The sequence below is a fragment of the Symphodus melops genome (assembly GCF_947650265.1).
Source record: "Symphodus melops genome assembly, chromosome: 7".
NCBI lineage: Eukaryota > Metazoa > Chordata > Actinopteri > Labriformes > Labridae > Symphodus > Symphodus melops.
The window spans coordinates 1922264-1938704 of NC_136697.1; positions in this window are offsets into that span (position 1 = coordinate 1922264).

The following is a 16441-nucleotide window of genomic DNA, read 5'->3' on the forward strand; positions in this document are numbered from 1 at the left end:
AAGTCCCTCAACCTTTTAGTTCGATGAAGAGAAGTCCCTGAACCTTTTAGTTCCTGAAGAGAAGTCCCTGAACCTTTTAGTTCTATGAAGAGAAGTCCCTGACCCTGATAGGTCTATGAAGAGATGTCCCTGAACCTTTTAGTTCTATGAAGAGAAGTCCCTGAACCTTTTAGATCTTTAAAGAGAAGTCCCTGAACCTTTTAGTTCTATGAAGAGAAGTCCCTGAACCTTTTAGTTCTATGAAGAGATGTCCCTGAACCTTTTAGTTCCTGAAGAGAAGTCCCTGAACCCTGAAGAGATGTCCTTGAATCTTTTAGTTCTATGAAGAGAAGTCCCTGAACCCTGAAGAGAAGTCCCTGAACCTTTTAGTTCTTTTAAGAGACGCCCCTGAACCTTTTAGTTCCTGAAGAGAAGTCCCTGAACCTTTTAGTTCTATGAGGAGAAGTCCCTGAAACTTTTAGTTCCTGAAGAGAAGTCCCTGAACCTTTTAGTTATATGAAGAGAAGTCCCTGAATCTTTTAGTTCTATGATGAGAATTCCCTGAACCTTTTAGTTCTATGAAGAGAAGTCCCTGACCCTGATAGGTTTATGAAGAGATGTCCCTGAACCTTTTAGTTCTATGAAGAGATGTCCCTGAACCTTTTAGTTCCTGAAGAGAAGTCCCTGAACCCTGAAGAGATGTCCCTGAATCTTTTAGTTCTATGAAGAGAAGTCCCTGAACCCTGAAGAGAAGTTCCTGAACCTTTTAGTTCTTTAAAGAGACGCCCCTGAACCTTTTAGTTCCTGAAGAGAAGTCCCTGAACCTTTTAGTTCTATGAGGAGAAGTCCCTGAAACTTTTAGTTCCTGAAGAGAAGTCCCTGAACCTTTTAGTTCCTGACGAGAAGTCCATGAAACTTTTAGTTCTTTAAAGAGAAGTTTCTGAACCTTTTAGATATTCAAAGAGAAGTCCCTGAACCTTTTAGTTCTTTGAAGAGAAGTCCCTGAGCCTTTTAGTTCTATAAAGAGAAGTCCCTGAGCATTTTAATTTAATGAATACAAGTCCCTGAACCTTTTAGTTCCATGAACAGAAGTCCCTGAACCTTTTAGTTCCGGAAGAGAAGTCCCTGAACCTTTTAGTTCTTTGAAGAGAAGTCCCTGAACCTTTTAGTTCTGAGAAGAGAAGTCCCTGAACCTTTTAGTTCTATGAAGAGAAGTCCCTGAACCTTTTAGATCTTTAAAGAGAAGTCCCTGAACCTTTTAGTTCTATGAAGAGAAGTCCCTGAACCTTTTAGTTCCTGAAGAGAAGTCCCTGAACCTTTTAGTTCTATGAAGAGATGTCCCTGAACCTTTTAGTTCCTGAAGAGAAGTCCCTGAACCTTTTAGATCTTTAAAGAGACGTCCCTGAACCTTTTAGTTCCTGAAGAGACGTCTGTGAACCTTTTAGTTCCTGAAGAGAAGTCCCTGAACCTGATAGGTCTATGAAGAGAAGTCCCTGAACCTTTTAGTTCCTGAAGAGAAGTCCCTGAACCTTTTAGTTCCATGAAGAGATGTTCCTGAACCTTTTAGTTCCTGAAGAGAAGTCCCTGAACCTTTTAGTTCTTTGAAGAGAAGTCCCTGAACCTTTTAGTTCCTGAAGAGAAGTCCCTGAACCTTTTAGTTCCTGAAGAGAAGTCCATGAACCTTTTAGTTCTTTAAAGAGAAGTCCCTGAACCGTTTAGTTCTATTAAGAGAAGTCCCTGAACCTTTTAGTTCTATGAAGAGAAGTCCCTGAACCTTTTAGTTCCTGATGAGAAGTCCCTGAACCTTTTACTTATATGAAGAGAAGTACCTGAACCTTTTAGTTCTGAGAAGAGAAGTCCCTTCCCCTTTTAGTTCTATGAAGAGAAGTCCCTGAACCTTTTAGTTCCTGAAGAGAAGTCCCTGAACCTTTTAGTTCTGAGAAGAGAAGTCCCTCAACCTTTTAGTTCGATGAAGAGAAGTCCCTGAACCTTTTAGTTCCTGAAGAGAAGTCCCTGAACCTTTTAGTTCTATGAAGAGAAGTCCCTGACCCTGATAGGTCTATGAAGAGATGTCCCTGAACCTTTTAGTTCTATGAAGACATGTCCCTGAACCTTTTAGTTCCTGAAGAGAAGTCCCTGAACCCTGAAGAGATGTCACTGAATCTTTTAGTTCTATGAAGAGAAGTCCCTGAACCCTGAAGAGAAGTTCCTGAACCTTTTAGTTCTTTAAAGAGACGCCCCTGAACCTTTTAGTTCCTGAAGAGAAGTCCCTGAACCTTTTAGTTCTATGAGGAGAAGTCCCTGAAACTTTTAGTTCCTGAAGAGAAGTCCCTGAACCTTTTAGTTATATGAAGAGAAGTCCCTGAATCTTTTAGTTCTATGATGAGAATTCCCTGAACCTTTTAGTTCCTGACGAGAAGTCCATGAAACTTTTAGTTCTTTAAAGAGAAGTCCCTGAACCGTTTAGTTCTATTAAGAGAATTCCCTGAACCTTTTAGTTCTATGAAGAGAAGTCCCTGAACCTTTTAGTTCCTGATGAGAAGTCCCTGAACCTTTTACTTATATGAAGAGAAGTACCTGAACCTTTTAGTTCTGAGAAGAGAAGTCCCTTACCCTTTTAGTTCTATGAAGAGAAGTCCCTGAACCTTTTAGTTCCTGAAGAGAAGTCCCTGAACCTTTTAGTTCTGAGAAGAGAAGTCCCTCAACCTTTTAGTTCGATGAAGAGAAGTCCCTGAACCTTTTAGTTCCTGAAGAGAAGTCCCTGAACCTTTTAGTTCTATGAAGAGAAGTCCCTGACCCTGATAGGTCTATGAAGAGATGTCCCTGAACCTTTTAGTTCTATGAAGAGAAGTCCCTGAACCTTTTAGATCTTTAAAGAGAAGTCCCTGAACCTTTTAGTTCTATGAAGAGAAGTCCCTGAACCTTTTAGTTCTATGAAGAGATGTCCCTGAACCTTTTAGTTCCTGAAGAGAAGTCCCTGAACCCTGAAGAGATGTCCTTGAATCTTTTAGTTCTATGAAGAGAAGTCCCTGAACCCTGAAGAGAAGTCCCTGAACCTTTTAGTTCTTTTAAGAGACGCCCCTGAACCTTTTAGTTCCTGAAGAGAAGTCCCTGAACCTTTTAGTTCTATGAGGAGAAGTCCCTGAAACTTTTAGTTCCTGAAGAGAAGTCCCTGAACCTTTTAGTTATATGAAGAGAAGTCCCTGAATCTTTTAGTTCTATGATGAGAATTCCCTGAACCTTTTAGTTCTATGATGAGAAGTCACTGAACCTTTTAGTTCCTGACGAGAAGTCCATGAAACTTTTAGTTCTTTAAAGAGAAGTTTCTGAACCTTTTAGATATTCAAAGAGAAGTCCCTGAACCTTTTAGTTCTATGAAGAGAAGTCCCTGAACCTTTTAGTTCCTGAAAAGAAGTCCCTGAACCTTTTAGTTCTATTAAGAGAAGTCCCTGAACCTTCTAGTTCCTGAAGAGAAGTCCCTGAACCTTTTAGTTCTATGAAGAGAAGTCCCTGAACCTTTTAGTTCTATGAAGAGAAGTCCCTGAACCTTTTAGTTCCTGAAGAGAAGTCCCTGATCCTTTTAGATCTTTAAAGAGACGTCCCTGAAACTTTTAGTTCTATGACGAGAAGTCCCTGAACCTTTTAGTTCCTGAAGAGAAGTCTGTGAACCTGTTAGTTCCTGAAGAGAAGTCCCTGAACCTGTTAGGTCCATGAAGAGAAGTCCCTGAACCTTTTAGTTCCTGAAGAGAAGTTCCTGAACCTTTTAGTTCTGTGAAGAGAAGTCCCTGAACCTTTTAGTTCCTGAAGAGAAGTCCCTGAACCTTTTAGTTCTTGAAATAGAAGTCCATGCACCTTTTAGTTCTATGTAGAGAAGTCACTGAACCTTTTAGTTCCTGAAGAGAAGTCCCTGAACCTTTTAGTTCTTTAAAGAGAAGTCCCTGAACCTCTTAGTTCCTGAAGAGAAGTTTCTGAACCTTTTAGATCTTTGAAGAGAAGTCCCTGAGTCTTTTAATTCTATGAATAGAAGTCCCTGCACCTTTTAGTTCCTGACGAGAAGTCCATGAAACTTTTAGTTCTTTAAAGAGAAGTTTCTGAACCTTTTAGATATTCAAAGAGAAGTCCCTGAACCTTTTAGTTCTTTGAAGAGAAGTCCCGGAGCCTTTTATTTCTATAAAGAGAAGTCCCTGAGCATTTTAATTTCATGAATACAAGTCCCTGAACCTTTTAGTTCCATGAACAGAAGTCCCTGAACCTTTTAGTTAAGGAAGAGAAGTCCCTGAACCTTTTAGTTCTTTGAAGAGAAGTCCCTGAACCTTTTAGTTCTGAGAAGAGAAGTCCCTGAACCTTTTAGTTCTATGAAGAGAAGTCCCTGAACCTTTTAGATCTTTAAAGAGAAGTCCCTGAACCTTTTAGTTCCTGAAAAGAAGTCCCTGAACCTTTTAGTTCTTTGAAGAGAAGTCCCTGAACCTTTTAGTTCTGAGAAGAGAAGTCCCTTAACCTATTAGTTCTATGAAGAGAAGTCCCTGAACCTTCTAGTTCCTGAAGAGAAGTCCCTGAACCTTTTAGTTCTATGAAGAGAAGTCCCTGAACCTTTTAGTTCTATGAAGAGAAGTCCCTGAATCTTTTAGTTCCTGAAGAGAAGTCCCTGAACCTTTTAGTTCTATGAAGAGATGTCCCTGAACCTTTTAGTTCCTGAAGAGAAGTCCATGAACCTTTTAGATCTTTAAAGAGACATCCCTGAACCTTTGAGTTCCTGAAGAGACGTCTGTGAACCTTTTAGTTCCTGAAGAGAAGTTCTTGAACCTGTTAGGTCTATGAAGAGAAGTCACTGAACCTTTTAGTTCCTGAAGAGAAGTCCCTGAACCTTTTAGTTCCATGAAGAGATGTCCCTGAACCTTTTAGTTCCTGAAGAGAAGTCCCTGAACCTTTTAGTTCTATGAAGAGAAGTCCCTGAACCTTTTAGATCTTTAAAGAGAAGTCCCTGAACCTTTTAGTTCTATGAAGAGAAGTCCCTGAACCTTTTAGTTCCTGAAAAGAAGTCCCTGAACCTTTTAGTTCTATTAAGAGAAGTCCCTGAACCTTCTAGTTCCTGAAGAGAAGTCCCTGAACCTTTTAGTTCTATGAAGAGAAGTCCCTGAACCTTTTAGTTCTATGAAGAGAAGTCCCTGAACCTTTTAGTTCCTGAAGAGAAGTCCCTGATCCTTTTAGATCTTTAAAGAGACGTCCCTGAAACTTTTAGTTCTATGACGAGAAGTCCCTGAACCTTTTAGTTCCTGAAGAGAAGTCTGTGAACCTGTTAGTTCCTGAAGAGAAGTCCCTGAACCTGTTAGGTCTATGAAGAGAAGTCCCTGAACCTGTTAGGTCCATGAAGAGAATTCCCTGAACCTTTTAGTTCCTGAAGAGAAGTTCCTGAACCTTTTAGTTCTGTGAAGAGAAGTCCCTGAACCTTTTAGTTCCTGAAGAGAAGTCCCTGAACCTTTTAGTTCTTGAAATAGAAGTCCCTGCACCTTTTAGTTCTATGTAGAGAAGTCACTGAACCTTTTAGTTCCTGAAGAGAAGTCCCTGAACCTTTTAGTTCTTTAAAGAGAAGTCCCTGAACCTCTTAGTTCCTGAAGAGAAGTTTCTGAACCTTTTAGATCTTTGAAGAGAAGTCCCTGAGTCTTTTAATTCTATGAATAGAAGTCCCTGCACCTTTTAGTTCTATGATGAGAAGTCCCTGAACCTTTTAGTTCCTGACGAGAAGTCCATGAAACTTTTAGTTCTTTAAAGAGAAGTTTCTGAACCTTTTAGATATTCAAAGAGAAGTCCCTGAACCTTTTAGTTCTTTGAAGAGAAGTCCCGGAGCCTTTTATTTCTATAAAGAGAAGTCCCTGAGCATTTTAATTTCATGAATACAAGTCCCTGAACCTTTTAGTTCCATGAACAGAAGTCCCTGAACCTTTTAGTTCTGGAAGAGAAGTCCCTGAACCTTTTTTGTTCTTTGAAGAGAAGTCCCTGAACCTTTTAGTTCTGAGAAGAGAAGTCCCTGAACCTTTTAGTTCTATGAAGAGAAGTCCCTGAACCTTTTAGATCTTTAAAGAGAAGTCCCTGAACCTTTTAGTTCCTGAAAAGAAGTCCCTGAACCTTTTAGTTCTTTGAAGAGAAGTCCCTGAACCTTTTAGTTCTGAGAAGAGAAGTCCCTTAACCTTTTAGTTCTATGAAGAGAAGTCCCTGAACCTTCTAGTTCCTGAAGAGAAGTCCCTGAACCTTTTAGTTCTATGAAGAGAAGTCCCTGAACCTTTTAGTTCTATGAAGAGAAGTCCCTGAATCTTTTAGTTCCTGAAGAGAAGTCCCTGAACCTTTTAGTTCTATGAAGAGATGTCCCTGAACCTTTTAGTTCCTGAAGAGAAGTCCATGAACCTTTTAGATCTTTAAAGAGACATCCCTGAACCTTTGAGTTCCTGAAGAGACGTCTCTGAACCTTTTAGTTCCTGAAGAGAAGTTCCTGAACCTGTTAGGTCTATGAAGAGAAGTCACTGAACCTTTTAGTTCCTGAAGAGAAGTCCCTGAACCTTTTAGTTCCATGAAGAGAAGTCCCTGAACCTTTTAGTTCTGAGAAGAGAAGTCCTTTAACCTTTTAGTTCCGGAAGAGAAGTCCCTGAACCTTTTAGTTCTATGAAGAGAAGTCCCTGAACCCTGAAGAGAAGTTCCTGAACCTTTTATTTCTTTAAAGAGACGCCCCTGAACCTTTTAGTTCCTGAAGAGAAGTCCCTGAACCTTTTAGTTCTATGAGGAGAAGTCCCTGAACCTGTTAGTTCCTGAAGAGAAGTCCCGGAACCTTTTAGTTATATAAAGAGAAGTCCCTGAATCTTTTAGTTCCATGATGAGAATTTCCTGAACATTTTAGTTCCATGATGAGAAGTCCCTGAACCTTTTAGTTCCTGAAGAGAAGTCCATGAAACTTTTAGTTCTTTAAAGAGAAGTTTCTGAACCTTTGAGATATTCAAAGAGAAGTCCCTGAACCTTTTAGTTCTTTGAAGAGAAGTCCCTGAGACTTTTAGTTCTATAAAGAGAAGTCCCTGAACGTTTTAGTTCCTGAAGAGAAGTCCCTGAACCTTTTAGTTCCTGAAGAGAAGTCCCTGAACCTTTTAGTTCTTTGAAGTGAAGTCCCTGAACGTTTTAGTTCCTGAAGAGAAGTCCCTGAACCTTTTAGTTCTTTGAAGAGAAGTCCCTGAACGTTTTAGTTCCTGAAGAGAAGTCCCTGAACCTTTTAGTTCTATGAAGAGAAGTCCCTGAACCTTTTAGTTGTATGATGAGAAGTCCCTGAACCTTTTAGTTCCTGAAGAGAAGTCCATGAACCTTTTAGTTCTTTAAAGAGAAGTCCCTGAACCGTTTAGTTCCTGACGAGAAGTCCCTGAACCTTTTAGTTCTGTGAAGAGAAGTCCCTGAACCTGTTAGTTCCTGAAGAGAAGTCCCTGAACCTTTTAGTTATATGAAGAGAAGTCCCTGAACCTTTTAGTTCTGTGAAGAGAAGTCCCTGAACCTTTTAGTTCCTGAAGAGAAGTCCCTGAACCTTTTAGTTATATGAAGAGAAGTCCCTGAACCTTTTAGTTCTATGAAGAGAAGTCCCTGAACCTTTTAGTTACTGAAGAGGAGTCCCTGAACCTTTTAGTTCTGAGAAGAGAAGTCCCTTAACCTTTTAGTTCTATGAAGAGAAGTCCCTGAACCTTTTAGTTCCTGAAGAGAAGTCCCTGAACCTTTTAGTTCTATGAAGAGAAGTCCCTGACCCTGATAGGCCTATGAAGAGATGTCCCTGAACCTTCTAGTTCTATGAAGAGATGTCCCTGAACCGTTTAGTTCCTGAAGAGAAGTCCCTGAACCTTTTAGATCTTTAAAGAGACGTCCCTGAACCTTTTAGGTCCTGAAGAGACGTCTGTGAACCTTTTAGTTCCTGAAGAGAAGTTCCTGAACCTGTTAGTTCTATGAAGAGAAGTCCCTGAACCTTTTAGTTCCTGAAGAGAAGTCCCTGAACCTTTTAGTTCCTGAAGAGAAGTCCCTGAACCTTTTAGATCTTTAAAGAGACGTCCCTGAACCTTTTAGTTCCTGAAGAGACGTCTGTGAACCTTTTAGTTCCTGAAGAGAAGTCCCTGAACCTGATAGGTCTATGACGAGAAGTCCCTGAACCTTTTAGTTCCTGAAGAGAAGTCCCTGAACCTTTTAGTTCCATGAAGAGATGTTCCTGAACCTTTTAGTTCCTGAAGAGAAGTCCCTGAACCTTTTAGTTCTTTGAAGAGAAGTCCCTTAACCTTTTAGTTCCTGAAGAGAAGTCCCTGAACCTTTTAGTTCCTGAAGAGAAGTCCATGAACCTTTTAGTTCTTTAAAGAGAAGTCCCTGAACCGTTTAGTTCTATTAAGAGAAGTCCCTGAACCTTTTAGTTCTATGAAGAGATGTCCTTGAACCTTTTAGTTCCTGATGAGAAGTCCCTGAACCTTTTACTTATATGAAGAGAAGTACCTGAACCTTTTAGTTCTATGAAGAGAAGTCCCTGAACCTTTTAGTTCCTGAAGAGAAGTCCCTGAACCTTTTAGTTCTATGAAGAGAAGTCCCTGACCCTGATAGGTCTATGAAGAGATGTCCCTGAACCTTTTAGTTCTATGAAGAGATGTCCCTGAACCCTTTAGTTCCTGAAGAGAAGTCCCTGAACCTTTTAGATCTTTAAAGAGACGTCCCTGAACCTTTTAGTTCCTGAAGAGACGTCTGTGAACCTTTTAGTTCCTGAAGAGAAGTTCCTGAACCTGTTAGTTCTATGAAGAGAAGTCCCTGAACCTTTTAGTTCCTGAAGAGAAGTCCCTGAACCTTTTAGTTCTATGAAGAGAAGTCCCTGACCCTGATAGGTCTATGAAGAGATGTCCCTGAACCTTTTAGTTCTATGAAGAGATGTCCCTGAACCTTTTAGTTCCTGAAGAGAAGTCCCTGAACCTTTTAGATCTTTAAAGAGACGTCCCTGAACCTTTTAGTTCCTGAAGAGACGTCTGTGAACCTTTTAGTTCCTGAAGAGAAGTCCCTGAACCTGTTAGGTCTATGAAGAGAAGTCCCTGAACCTTTTAGTTCCTAAAGAGAAGTCCTTGAACCTTTTAGTTCCATGAATAGATGTTCCTGAACCTTTTAGTTCCTGAAGAGAAGTCCCTGAACCTTTTAGTTCTTTGAAGAGAAGTCCCTGAACCGTTTAGTTATATGATGAGAAGTGCCTGAACCTTTTAGTTCCTGAAGAGAAGTCCATGAACCTTTTAGTTCTTTAAAGAGAAGTCCCTGAACCGTTTAGTTCTATTAAGAGAAGTCCCTGAACCTTTTAGTTCTATGAAGAGAAGTCCCTGAACCTTTTAGTTCCTGATGAGAAGTCCCTGAACCTTTTACTTATATGAAGAGAAGTACCTGAACCTTTTAGTTCTGAGAAGAGAAGTCCCTTACCCTTTTAGTTCTATGAAGAGAAGTCCCTGAACCTTTTAGTTCCTGAAGAGAAGTCCCTGAACCTTTTAGTTCTGAGAAGAGAAGTCCCTCAACCTTTTAGTTCGATGAAGAGAAGTCCCTGAACCTTTTAGTTCTATGAGGAGAAGTCCCTGAACCTGTTAGTTCCTGAAGAGAAGTCCCGGAACCTTTTAGTTATATAAAGAGAAGTCCCTGAATCTTTTAGTTCTATGATGAGAATTTCCTGAACCTTTTAGTTCTATGATGAGAAGTCCCTGAACCTTTTAGTTCTATGAAGAGAAGTCCCTGAACCTTTTAGATCTTTAAAGAGAAGTCCCTGAACCTTTTAGTTCTATGAAGAGAAGTCCCTGAACCTTTTAGTTCCTGAAAAGAAGTCCCTGAACCTTTTAGTTCTATTAAGAGAAGTCCCTGAACCTTCTAGTTCCTGAAGAGAAGTCCCTGAACCTTTTAGTTCTATGAAGAGAAGTCCCTGAACCTTTTAGTTCTATGAAGAGAAGTCCCTGAACCTTTTAGTTCCTGAAGAGAAGTCCCTGATCCTTTTAGATCTTTAAAGAGACGTCCCTGAAACTTTTAGTTCTATGACGAGAAGTCCCTGAACCTTTTAGTTCCTGAAGAGAAGTCTGTGAACCTGTTAGTTCCTGAAGAGAAGTCCCTGAACCTGTTGGGTCTATGAAGAGAAGTCCCTGAACCTGTTAGGTCCATGAAGAGAAGTCCCTGAACCTTTTAGTTCCTGAAGAGAAGTTCCTGAACCTTTTAGTTCTGTGAAGAGAAGTCCCTGAACCTTTTAGTTCCTGAAGAGAAGTCCCTGAACCTTTTAGTTCTTGAAATAGAAGTCCCTGCACCTTTTAGTTCTATGTAGAGAAGTCACTGAACCTTTTAGTTCCTGAAGAGAAGTCCCTGAACCTTTTAGTTCTTTAAAGAGAAGTCCCTGAACCTCTTAGTTCCTGAAGAGAAGTTTCTGAACCTTTTAGATCTTTGAAGAGAAGTCCCTGAGTCTTTTAATTCTATGAATAGAAGTCCCTGCACCTTTTAGTTCTATGATGAGAAGTCCCTGAACCTTTTAGTTCCTGACGAGAAGTCCATGAAACTTTTAGTTCTTTAAAGAGAAGTTTCTGAACCTTTTAGATATTCAAAGAGAAGTCCCTGAACCTTTTAGTTCTTTGAAGAGAAGTCCCGGAGCCTTTTATTTCTATAAAGAGAAGTCCCTGAGCATTTTAATTTCATGAATACAAGTCCCTGAACCTTTTAGTTCCATGAACAGAAGTCCCTGAACCTTTTAGTTCTGGAAGAGAAGTCCCTGAACCTTTTAGTTCTTTGAAGAGAAGTCCCTGAACCTTTTAGTTCTGAGAAGAGAAGTCCCTGAACCTTTTAGTTCTATGAAGAGAAGTCCCTGAACCTTTTAGATCTTTAAAGAGAAGTCCCTGAACCTTTTAGTTCCTGAAAAGAAGTCCCTGAACCTTTTAGTTCTTTGAAGAGAAGTCCCTGAACCTTTTAGTTCTGAGAAGAGAAGTCCCTTAACCTTTTAGTTCTATGAAGAGAAGTCCCTGAACCTTCTAGTTCCTGAAGAGAAGTCCCTGAACCTTTTAGTTCTATGAAGAGAAGTCCCTGAACCTTTTAGTTCTATGAAGAGAAGTCCCTGAATCTTTTAGTTCCTGAAGAGAAGTCCCTGAACCTTTTAGTTCTATGAAGAGATGTCCCTGAACCTTTTAGTTCCTGAAGAGAAGTCCATGAACCTTTTAGATCTTTAAAGAGACATCCCTGAACCTTTGAGTTCCTGAAGAGACGTCTCTGAACCTTTTAGTTCCTGAAGAGAAGTTCCTGAACCTGTTAGGTCTATGAAGAGAAGTCACTGAACCTTTTAGTTCCTGAAGAGAAGTCCCTGAACCTTTTAGTTCCATGAAGAGAAGTCCCTGAACCTTTTAGTTCCTGAAGAGAAGTCCCTGAACCTTTTAGTTCTATGAAGAGAAGTCCCTGACCCTGATAGGTCTATGAAGAGATGTCCCTGAACCTTTTAGTTCTATGAAGAGATGTCCCTGAACCTTTTAGTTCCTGAAGAGAAGTCCCTGAACCTTTTAGATCTTTAAAGAGACGTCCCTGAACATTTTAGTTCCTGAAGAGACGTCTGTGAACCTTTTAGTTTCTGAAGAGAAGTCTCTGAACCTGTTAGGTCTATGAAGAGAAGTCCCTGAACCTTTTAGTTCCCGAAGAGAAGTCCCTGAACCTTTTAGTTCCATGAAGAGATGTTCCTGATACTTTTAGTTCCTGAAGAGAAGTCCCTGAACCTTTTAGTTCTTGAAATAGAAGTCCCTGCACCTTTTAGTTCTATGAAGAGAAGTCACTGAACCTTTTAGTTCTTTGAAGAGAAGTCCCTGCACCTTTTAGTTTCATGAAGAGAAGTCCCTGAACCTTTTAGTTCTGAGAAGAGAAGTCCTTTAACCTTTTAGTTCCGGAAGAGAAGTCCCTGAACCTTTTAGTTCGATGAAGAGAAGTCCCTGAACCTTTTAGTTCTATGAGGAGAAGTCCCTGAACCTGTTAGTTCCTGAAGAGAAGTCCCGGAACCTTTTAGTTATATAAAGAGAAGTCCCTGAATCTTTTAGTTCTATGATGAGAATTTCCTGAACCTTTTAGTTCTATGATGAGAAGTCCCTGAACCTTTTAGTTCTATGAAGAGAAGTCCCTGAACCTTTTAGATCTTTAAAGAGAAGTCCCTGAACCTTTTAGTTCTATGAAGAGAAGTCCCTGAACCTTTTAGTTCCTGAAAAGAAGTCCCTGAACCTTTTAGTTCTATTAAGAGAAGTCCCTGAACCTTCTAGTTCCTGAAGAGAAGTCCCTGAACCTTTTAGTTCTATGAAGAGAAGTCCCTGAACCTTTTAGTTCTATGAAGAGAAGTCCCTGAACCTTTTAGTTCCTGAAGAGAAGTCCCTGATCCTTTTAGATCTTTAAAGAGACGTCCCTGAAACTTTTAGTTCTATGACGAGAAGTCCCTGAACCTTTTAGTTCCTGAAGAGAAGTCTGTGAACCTGTTAGTTCCTGAAGAGAAGTCCCTGAACCTGTTGGGTCTATGAAGAGAAGTCCCTGAACCTGTTAGGTCCATGAAGAGAAGTCCCTGAACCTTTTAGTTCCTGAAGAGAAGTTCCTGAACCTTTTAGTTCTGTGAAGAGAAGTCCCTGAACCTTTTAGTTCCTGAAGAGAAGTCCCTGAACCTTTTAGTTCTTGAAATAGAAGTCCCTGCACCTTTTAGTTCTATGTAGAGAAGTCACTGAACCTTTTAGTTCCTGAAGAGAAGTCCCTGAACCTTTTAGTTCTTTAAAGAGAAGTCCCTGAACCTCTTAGTTCCTGAAGAGAAGTTTCTGAACCTTTTAGATCTTTGAAGAGAAGTCCCTGAGTCTTTTAATTCTATGAATAGAAGTCCCTGCACCTTTTAGTTCTATGATGAGAAGTCCCTGAACCTTTTAGTTCCTGACGAGAAGTCCATGAAACTTTTAGTTCTTTAAAGAGAAGTTTCTGAACCTTTTAGATATTCAAAGAGAAGTCCCTGAACCTTTTAGTTCTTTGAAGAGAAGTCCCGGAGCCTTTTATTTCTATAAAGAGAAGTCCCTGAGCATTTTAATTTCATGAATACAAGTCCCTGAACCTTTTAGTTCCATGAACAGAAGTCCCTGAACCTTTTAGTTCTGGAAGAGAAGTCCCTGAACCTTTTAGTTCTTTGAAGAGAAGTCCCTGAACCTTTTAGTTCTGAGAAGAGAAGTCCCTGAACCTTTTAGTTCTATGAAGAGAAGTCCCTGAACCTTTTAGATCTTTAAAGAGAAGTCCCTGAACCTTTTAGTTCCTGAAAAGAAGTCCCTGAACCTTTTAGTTCTTTGAAGAGAAGTCCCTGAACCTTTTAGTTCTGAGAAGAGAAGTCCCTTAACCTTTTAGTTCTATGAAGAGAAGTCCCTGAACCTTCTAGTTCCTGAAGAGAAGTCCCTGAACCTTTTAGTTCTATGAAGAGAAGTCCCTGAACCTTTTAGTTCTATGAAGAGAAGTCCCTGAATCTTTTAGTTCCTGAAGAGAAGTCCCTGAACCTTTTAGTTCTATGAAGAGATGTCCCTGAACCTTTTAGTTCCTGAAGAGAAGTCCATGAACCTTTTAGATCTTTAAAGAGACATCCCTGAACCTTTGAGTTCCTGAAGAGACGTCTCTGAACCTTTTAGTTCCTGAAGAGAAGTTCCTGAACCTGTTAGGTCTATGAAGAGAAGTCACTGAACCTTTTAGTTCCTGAAGAGAAGTCCCTGAACCTTTTAGTTCCATGAAGAGAAGTCCCTGAACCTTTTAGTTCCTGAAGAGAAGTCCCTGAACCTTTTAGTTCTATGAAGAGAAGTCCCTGACCCTGATAGGTCTATGAAGAGATGTCCCTGAACCTTTTAGTTCTATGAAGAGATGTCCCTGAACCTTTTAGTTCCTGAAGAGAAGTCCCTGAACCTTTTAGATCTTTAAAGAGACGTCCCTGAACATTTTAGTTCCTGAAGAGACGTCTGTGAACCTTTTAGTTTCTGAAGAGAAGTCTCTGAACCTGTTAGGTCTATGAAGAGAAGTCCCTGAACCTTTTAGTTCCCGAAGAGAAGTCCCTGAACCTTTTAGTTCCATGAAGAGATGTTCCTGATACTTTTAGTTCCTGAAGAGAAGTCCCTGAACCTTTTAGTTCTTGAAATAGAAGTCCCTGCACCTTTTAGTTCTATGAAGAGAAGTCACTGAACCTTTTAGTTCTTTGAAGAGAAGTCCCTGCACCTTTTAGTTTCATGAAGAGAAGTCCCTGAACCTTTTAGTTCTGAGAAGAGAAGTCCTTTAACCTTTTAGTTCCGGAAGAGAAGTCCCTGAACCTTTTAGTTCTATGAAGAGAAGTCCCTGAACCCTGAAGAGAAGTTCCTGAACCTTTTATTTCTTTAAAGAGACGCCCCTGAACCTTTTAGTTCCTGAAGAGAAGTCCCTGAACCTTTTAGTTCTATGAGGAGAAGTCCCTGAACCTGTTAGTTCCTGAAGAGAAGTCCCGGAACCTTTTAGTTATATAAAGAGAAGTCCCTGAATCTTTTAGTTCCATGATGAGAATTTCCTGAACATTTTAGTTCTATGATGAGAAGTCCCTGAACCTTTTAGTTCCTGAAGAGAAGTCCATGAAACTTTTAGTTCTTTAAAGAGAAGTTTCTGAACCTTTGAGATATTCAAAGAGAAGTCCCTGAACCTTTTAGTTCTTTGAAGAGAAGTCCCTGAGACTTTTAGTTCTATAAAGAGAAGTCCCTGAACGTTTTAGTTCCTGAAGAGAAGTCCCTGAACCTTTTAGTTCCTGAAGAGAAGTCCCTGAACCTTTTAGTTCTTTGAAGTGAAGTCCCTGAACGTTTTAGTTCCTGAAGAGAAGTCCCTGAACCTTTTAGTTCTTTGAAGAGAAGTCCCTGAACGTTTTAGTTCCTGAAGAGAAGTCCCTGAACCTTTTAGTTCTATGAAGAGAAGTCCCTGAACCTTTTAGTTGTATGATGAGAAGTCCCTGAACCTTTTAGTTCCTGAAGAGAAGTCCATGAACCTTTTAGTTCTTTAAAGAGAAGTCCCTGAACCGTTTAGTTCCTGACGAGAAGTCCCTGAACCTTTTAGTTCTGTGAAGAGAAGTCCCTGAACCTGTTAGTTCCTGAAGAGAAGTCCCTGAACCTTTTAGTTATATGAAGAGAAGTCCCTGAACCTTTTAGTTCTGTGAAGAGAAGTCCCTGAACCTTTTAGTTCCTGAAGAGAAGTCCCTGAACCTTTTAGTTATATGAAGAGAAGTCCCTGAACCTTTTAGTTCTATGAAGAGAAGTCCCTGAACCTTTTAGTTACTGAAGAGGAGTCCCTGAACCTTTTAGTTCTGAGAAGAGAAGTCCCTTAACCTTTTAGTTCTATGAAGAGAAGTCCCTGAACCTTTTAGTTCCTGAAGAGAAGTCCCTGAACCTTTTAGTTCTATGAAGAGAAGTCCCTGACCCTGATAGGCCTATGAAGAGATGTCCCTGAACCTTCTAGTTCTATGAAGAGATGTCCCTGAACCGTTTAGTTCCTGAAGAGAAGTCCCTGAACCTTTTAGATCTTTAAAGAGACGTCCCTGAACCTTTTAGGTCCTGAAGAGACGTCTGTGAACCTTTTAGTTCCTGAAGAGAAGTTCCTGAACCTGTTAGTTCTATGAAGAGAAGTCCCTGAACCTTTTAGTTCCTGAAGAGAAGTCCCTGAACCTTTTAGTTCCTGAAGAGAAGTCCCTGAACCTTTTAGATCTTTAAAGAGACGTCCCTGAACCTTTTAGTTCCTGAAGAGACGTCTGTGAACCTTTTAGTTCCTGAAGAGAAGTCCCTGAACCTGATAGGTCTATGACGAGAAGTCCCTGAACCTTTTAGTTCCTGAAGAGAAGTCCCTGAACCTTTTAGTTCCATGAAGAGATGTTCCTGAACCTTTTAGTTCCTGAAGAGAAGTCCCTGAACCTTTTAGTTCTTTGAAGAGAAGTCCCTTAACCTTTTAGTTCCTGAAGAGAAGTCCCTGAACCTTTTAGTTCCTGAAGAGAAGTCCATGAACCTTTTAGTTCTTTAAAGAGAAGTCCCTGAACCGTTTAGTTCTATTAAGAGAAGTCCCTGAACCTTTTAGTTCTATGAAGAGATGTCCTTGAACCTTTTAGTTCCTGATGAGAAGTCCCTGAACCTTTTACTTATATGAAGAGAAGTACCTGAACCTTTTAGTTCTATGAAGAGAAGTCCCTGAACCTTTTAGTTCCTGAAGAGAAGTCCCTGAACCTTTTAGTTCTATGAAGAGAAGTCCCTGACCCTGATAGGTCTATGAAGAGATGTCCCTGAACCTTTTAGTTCTATGAAGAGATGTCCCTGAACCCTTTAGTTCCTGAAGAGAAGTCCCTGAACCTTTTAGATCTTTAAAGAGACGTCCCTGAACCTTTTAGTTCCTGAAGAGACGTCTGTGAACCTTTTAGTTCCTGAAGAGAAGTTCCTGAACCTGTTAG